Here is a 7,660-nt window from a genome sequence, read left to right as displayed (position 1 = left end):
GGGTCTAGGACACCGTGTTTATTGTGTATACTACTTTTAATATACTCACTATTTCAGCGTATAGTAGTACTACTAAAGTATCCAAGTAATGCTTGAAACCGCAAATTCAAACCTCGAAAGACCCAAAACGGTTAAAATCAGTTGCGAATATTAAAAGCTGGTTATTTTATCTAAAGCGCGATGCAATTCTGCCAGCAATATCCCAGAGAGCAAGGCAGCAAAATAGCAAGCCAGTCAGGCAGCCCAATTTTCATTGCTCACATTTTATTAGTGGCGCGCTTTAGTGTCATTGTATTTATTTTCTCGTTGCACTTCCCCGATTCATAAACCAAACTCACAAGTTTTTGGCCAAATACAAGTTCATATGTGCATACATATATATGTATGTATTTGGTTTACTTTTTTTTTTCTTAGTTGGCATTGTAAACTTAATGATAATGCGCTTTCAGTAAAGCATTGTTGTGCAACGCCACATTGGTCGGTCGCCTTCATTGTGGTTACGCGTCTGTGGCTGTGGCTGTGGCTGTGGTTGTGACTGTAACGGAAACCTCTTGACATGCTCCTGTTAATCATGGCGCAGCAATCGGAAGTATTACGGAAGTGACGAAAATACGCGAGGCTGCACTCGCAATTTTGTTAAAATTTTTTCTATTTATTTACTAGTTTTGATGAATTTAGTTACTTGCATTACTTTTCTTTTGTATAAAAAATATTCGGAATTATTTTGTCATAAAGTGGGCAAAAAGATTTTGGTTTTTTACCAAGCAAAGGAGTTAAAAGTGAAAGTACTCGCACAATGTTTGTTTGCATCGCACATTTGAAAGGAAATGGCTTTGTATGTATGTACATATATTAAGGTTTTTGAATGACTATTATTGATTCGATTTCAAAGATCGAATATGATCTGAGAAAAATAGGCCTTTAAAAAAGAGATTTGTTCATGCGTTTTATGGCAAAAATAAATTTTAATGGGCTACAAAACTTCATACCGGAGACTTATATTTAATACCCTCTATCTAAAATTTTCACAAAAAATACTTTGCGATGTTAGAACACATCTGGGACGTACCTGTGATCACTGATGTTAATTCTGACTTTGCAATGTAATAGTAAATTCTTCTGTCAAGCGTTATGCAAGGTCAGCATTAATCTCGCCGCTGACAGTTAAGTTTTAGATGGATTTTTATATCAAAATCTCATTTTTGTGAAAAGAGCAGATAGAGGGTATTGATTGTAACTCTTCTATACTCAAAATTTGTGTAAGAAATGGAATTAAAAAGTTTTAAATTTCGATGAAAATTTCTTCGTATTTCTTATATTTTCCTGAGTTATGTACGAAATTAAATAAATTGAGCGAAGAGCAGTGTCGCATAGTGTGTTTCCATCGAATTGCAAATCACCCTATACCGGTGAAAACCGTTCTTAGTTAAAAAAAAAACCTTATCATAGATCTACGGGCTAATGCCTCTAATTTGACCTCTGATTTTTGCAATTACTTTTCACAAGTAGATATTCTCAAAACAAAATCTTCTTAAATCTCTTTCGTCCGCCATTGTGATATACATGTTCGAACAAATAGCAACCCTCCTAAATAAAGGTCAAGAATAAATTTTTTTCAGGCCCATTTCGATTTATACCCATCTTTTAATAATTCCTCCACCTTATTGAATAATTTGAAGGTAACTTTTTAAATACGTGGAAACTCTCTTAAAACATTCGAAATGTTCAAACTAAAAGTTTCTTAACATTCTCACGTTTGATACGTTATTTTTTTGTTACATATACATTTCAAATTAGTTAATTGAAACAGGTGGCAGCCCTTTTCAAAAGTATTTTCAAGCTTAATCATTGTTAACTCTCCTTCACCGGACATTGCGATACTTCTTTTAATTAACTGATGAATTTAGTGGAATTTTAATTTTCAAACATGTGGCAACACCACTAAATATAGTTCAGAAATACAAATTTTCAACCCGCTTCTATAGATTTCTAAAATTTAATAGTTCATTTAACTTATAAAATAATTTGAATTTAACTTATTAAATGGGTGGAAACCCTTTTCTAACACCTCAAAAGTACTCTTAGCGTTCAAACTAAAGATTTCTTAAGACTCCTTCGTTTGACATCCGTATTATCATATTCCGTATAACTTGTCAATAAGTAAACTAAATTCGGCATTGCAAACAGGTGGCAACCCTTTTCAAAATATTTTCAAACTACTACTTTCTGAAACCCCTTTCGTACATATTTCTCTTCCCCAATATGATTTGTTTAACGGGTGGCAACCCTCCTATAGTTCAGCTAAGAAACATAGCTTTTCAAAATCATTTCGATTGATACCCAGTATGTAATAATTGATTTATTTTTTTTGTAATAATTTGAATATAATTTTTTAAAAGGTGGCAACTCTTTTCAAAAAAGTGATACCTTATTGCACATGTTCAGTCCAAGGCTTTTAGTTTGACGCCTCATTTTGGAAAATCGAACAAACGTTGCGGTTATGACGGCCTTGATTATTAAATAATTTGAATTAAATTCTTTAGAAGGTGACCACTCTTTTTGGAAAATGAAAACCAGTTTCCACATCTACAGACCAAGCGCTTCAATTTTGGCATCTCTATTTTGAAAAGCGGACGAACGGTACAGATCTTTTATCCTGAACAAAAATCATTTCGCGTATTATATCCGCGACGATATCCGAACCTAAAAATTAGAAAATTAAGTAAAGGGTACTCTATCATAATATTTGTATTTCTATCGGCAACATTTCATATCAACATCCCATAAATAGCATTAATTAGTTACTTTACAGCTTTTAGTAAAACCCTGACCACCACTTTAAAGTAAGTTATCGCTCTAGTCTAACAACATTAATTACTATTGTCTTTTATGGTCAAAACAAAGAAAATTGCCGCTTTGAGTGGCAGTGCAGCTTTTTACCTACATACATATGCAAATACAACCTCACACCTGCACCTGTCTTTTTAAGCTGTTTATTCAACTCTGTTGGATTATTTCTATGTTGTATGTATGTATGTATGTACTAACACTCAGTTTGACATGTCCATAAAATCACTATATAAAGCCACATAAAAGTGTTGACTAATTAGGCCTAGTAGGTAGTAGATATCTATGTATGCCGCGTACTTGTCCACTTGCCATTTGGCATATAGATCTTTCGATTCACCCGACTTTTGCCACTCTTTTATTGCTAAATACTTACTAACTACTAATAAAATTAAATGTTTTGAGCGCTGTCGTTGCTCCCATATTTGTTACTATTTTTACCTTATTAAAAATTTAGGAATTTTTTTATTGCCAACCATTTGCACTCGCTGCTGTTTTGGTTCAACGTTAATTGCTGTAGCCATGGCAGTTGGCCATTAAGACTTTTGCCAAATTTTTACTAAATCTACATACATACATACATGCAATTGGTAGTAACTTGCCTACTTCTCTACATATATACTTTTATACTTAGTTAATTCGTGGATGTACATACATACATACTATGTTCATGTATAGATGTATGTAACTATTTGCACATACAAATGTATGTTTTTAAGCCACATTTAATTATGTCATTTTGCGTGTCGCTCGACAACGTCATTTCATGAGTAGTGTTTGTGGTTTGCCGGCTTTATTGCTTTTATTTTTGGAATTTCGAAAGAAATAAAAACCAAACAACATATGTATTTCTAATAGACAAATTTTTCTTTAGTTTTGTTTTAAACCTTTTTTTCTCGTTCTGTAATTGTATTAGTTGCTCAATTTTTCATTTGCCTCGTCCGATTGACTGGCTTAATGAAGTGTTAAATTCGTATTAGTTTTTGGTGGGTTTCTTTTTTATATTTGCTGCATTCGAGTTCCAATTTTTTCTGAGTCAAGGGCCTTGTGGGTGAAGGACGAACTTTTTACACAATTTTCTTTTTGCATAGGAATGTACGAATGTGTGAACAAAATTTGATTGTTTGATTCGTCCTGAAATATACTAGCCAGAAAAGCGATTGCTTTATAAAAAAGAAATGTGAGTGTTTTTTCTCTCTAAAAATAATTAATGCAACCTCGCATACGCGGTTTTGCATTTTGTTACTTAAAACGACGATATACATAGGTGCCAATCGAAACAAGTTAAAGGGGACTTATTTCTTTACTTATATTTTTCAAGAAGTATGAAATCTGCTTAACTATTAAAAAATTAATTTAATTGGCATGCTATTTAAATGATTTTTTTTATATGGGTATCAAACCAAGAGAGGCTTAAGTAAGCTCTATCTCTAAAATGCTTTCGAAAACAGAGGTTGACCCAAGCTTTTTTTTATAAAGCGATTTTGAAGAGGATTGTCACCAGTTATAAAGTNGGTGGGTTTCTTTTTTATATTTGCTGCATTCGAGTTCCAATTTTTTCTGAGTCAAGGGCCTTGTGGGTGAAGGACGAACTTTTTACACAATTTTCTTTTTGCATAGGAATGTACGAATGTGTGAACAAAATTTGATTGTTTGATTCGTCCTGAAATATACTAGCCAGAAAAGCGATTGCTTTATAAAAAAGAAATGTGAGTGTTTTTTCTCTCTAAAAATAATTAATGCAACCTCGCATACGCGGTTTTGCATTTTGTTACTTAAAACGACGATATACATAGGTGCCAATCGAAACAAGTTAAAGGGGACTTATTTCTTTACTTATATTTTTCAAGAAGTATGAAATCTGCTTAACTATTAAAAAATTAATTTAATTGGCATGCTATTTAAATGATTTTTTTTATATGGGTATCAAACCAAGAGAGGCTTAAGTAAGCTCTATCTCTAAAATGCTTTCGAAAACAGAGGTTGACCCAAACTTTTTTTTATAAAGCGATTTTGAAGAGGATAACCAGTTATAAAGTTCCAGTACAAAGACAAGTTAAATGGAAATAGTACAATACGAGTGTCAAACAAAAGCAGTTAAAGAAAGCTATTTTAACTTAGTTAATTAGTTAACTTCAATAAGCACAAGCATTGACGAACATTGGCCCACAACATAACATATATCCCAGAACTCGCAGGAAAGAGAAATATCGTTCATGCTCTATTTAGATTTAAATTACCATGAATTCAATTGAATTTCATATAACATTAGCTATCCGAACGTTAATCTGAAACTAAACTGAGAAAAAAAATTAACAACAAACTCTTTGTTTTAAGCTAAAACACATATGATTTGGTGCCAAACGGTCTTTTGTTTAGATACTTTAAACATATTTATTTCTGGATATATTTTTGAGTGAATATGATTTCATTCTGCACCTCACATATGTTTTTCGTAATCCAGGAAAATCGAAAACAAAAATCAACAAAAATAGCATGCATCGTTTAATGCCACTCGAGCGCGGACGTTCCCGAATGACAACACCACTCTGTGATCGATCAAACAAACTTATGTTTAAGTTAGTATTTTCGTATGAAGACTAGGCTCGATTTCAGATAAAACTACTAACTTAATAAAAAAAAGTTTTGTTTTGCAATTTCAATATGCTCTGTACGAGTAAGTTCAGCTCGTTTATTCATAAATTATTTCTTCTTTAGGCTGAATTTTTTCCAAATTATGTAAGTAGTGATGTGTTAAGGTGACTGAACTGTGCTTATTTTAGTGCAGCAAAAAACATGCCTGGTATCTAGCCTTGCTCACATAAGTGTTAAAAGCTCTCACGAAACTTTTAAGTGTGAGTCAAAAGACTATACAAATGTATTGAGCTTTTTATCTGTGCCTGAAGCTTAAAACTACTGCCTAAAATTAAACTACAGTTAGGAGAACATCCCTGTACGTGTGCTATGTATATATATATGTACATATAAATATATGTTAGCGTATTTTGTTTTCATACTTATATGTACATATATCAGTACAAATATAGCTTACCACTACAAAAGCCGAGAATAAAAATAAATCTTTGCATCTTCCTTTTTCAAAAAGCACATCATGCCCTTTAGAGAAACAGATAGATGCTTTGATACGAATAGGTATTGCTATATGTGTACGAATCAGTAAAGTATTGAATGTATATCTATAGCTATATAAGATCTGCACCGTTCGTTCGATTGTCAAAAATGGGGTGTTAAATTGGAGCGCTTGGGGTGTCGATGTGCAAGCTGGTTCTATTTTTTTGAAAAGAGTTGCCACCCGCAAAATAAATGTACATACATATAAAATATGGATATCAGCCGAAATGGGTTTGAAAAGGCGTTAATTCTGAAGTATATTTAGGAGGTTGCCTCATATTTAAAAAATCAGATTCAACTAGGCGAAAGAAATTTAGGACTGTTTTAGCTTGAATTGATTAACTTACATATATTCAAATAATATGAAACATTAAAATACGTTTGTCAAACGATACAGGGTTAAGAAATCTTTAGTAGCAACAATTATAATGTCGTAAAAGAGTTGCCACCTGTTTAAAAAGTTAGACTAAAATTATTTTGTAAATTAGATGAATTATGAAGAGATAGATATCAATCGAAATGGATTTGAAAATACTTTATATCTGAACTTTATTGAGGAGGGCTGCCACGTATTTATAAAATCAAATTAAAATTAATTCATCAGTTAATTGAAATTTGTATAACAAGAAAGAGGGAGATTGAAAAGATTTTAGCTTGAAAATACCTTTGAAAAGGATTCCCAGCTGTCGAATTTAGTTAACTTATCCACAAGCTTTATTTAAATATTAAGATATGGATGCCAATCGAAAAGGATTTATGAAAGCTTTCGTTTGAAAACACCTTTTTTTGGCTTTACCTTTTCTGAAAGTCATACTGATCTAACTGAGTATATACGTATATTATACGAGAGGGAATTTTTTGTGAATGTCATTAGATTTGCACCGTTCTTTTCAATTTTAAGTATGAAAGGTGGAATAAAGTTCTTGGGCTGCATATATGGGTTAAGACTTTATTTTTTACAGTTGAAACTTTTTTATCGGTACAGGGTGATTTGAAATTTTGGAGATATTAAATACCGAAACTATGCGGAGACCTCTCTTCACTCAGAAACGGCTACACAGCATTTAGCAGAAATATTTCACTCGGATCGCTTATAACTATGATTAACATTTGGAATATTTTCTAGTTGTTTGAAATGCAATTTTGGGCGTTTTAACGCCAATGCGGGTTCACTAGTTAATATATAATAATCGATTCTCTTACAATCCGAAACAAAACAAGGGAGGTGATTTTTCATCAAATATTTTTAAAGGTCGCTTTTCGGCCTATTCGCGGAACAAATTCATTCATTATTATTTATAAAAATGGGGGAGCGTTGTACGGGTAATTCTTTTTTTGGGTCATTCGTGTAGGTAGATAATTTTTCAATCTCTCCAAGGTACGGAAACGCCTTTTTTCATCAAATTTTTCTTTTAATTCGTTTGAAATTAGGAGTGCCATACTGAAAATTTCAAAAGGGGTGTGGATAAAAACAAATTGGGGGTTTAACGTATCACTGAGAGAGAAAAAATAGTATTTTTGGGAGAGACAAAAAAAACTAAATATACATATTCAATAAAAAATTCATTCAACTAAATGAAGTCATCATCCAAGCTCTGCAAATCGTCGAGTTAAAATCGGTGCGATTTAAAAAAAACTACTTTGGAGATTCCTTAACAAAAAAAGCCATAGTTCTTCTTTA

Source organism: Rhagoletis zephyria, unplaced genomic scaffold (genome assembly GCF_001687245.7).
Source record: "Rhagoletis zephyria isolate East Lansing unplaced genomic scaffold, Rhagoletis_zephyria_1.1 Rzeph_scaffold_01437, whole genome shotgun sequence".
NCBI classification, from domain to species: domain Eukaryota; kingdom Metazoa; phylum Arthropoda; class Insecta; order Diptera; family Tephritidae; genus Rhagoletis; species Rhagoletis zephyria.
The sequence above is the reverse complement of the archived record's forward strand: the minus strand, read 5'-3'. Positions refer to the sequence as shown.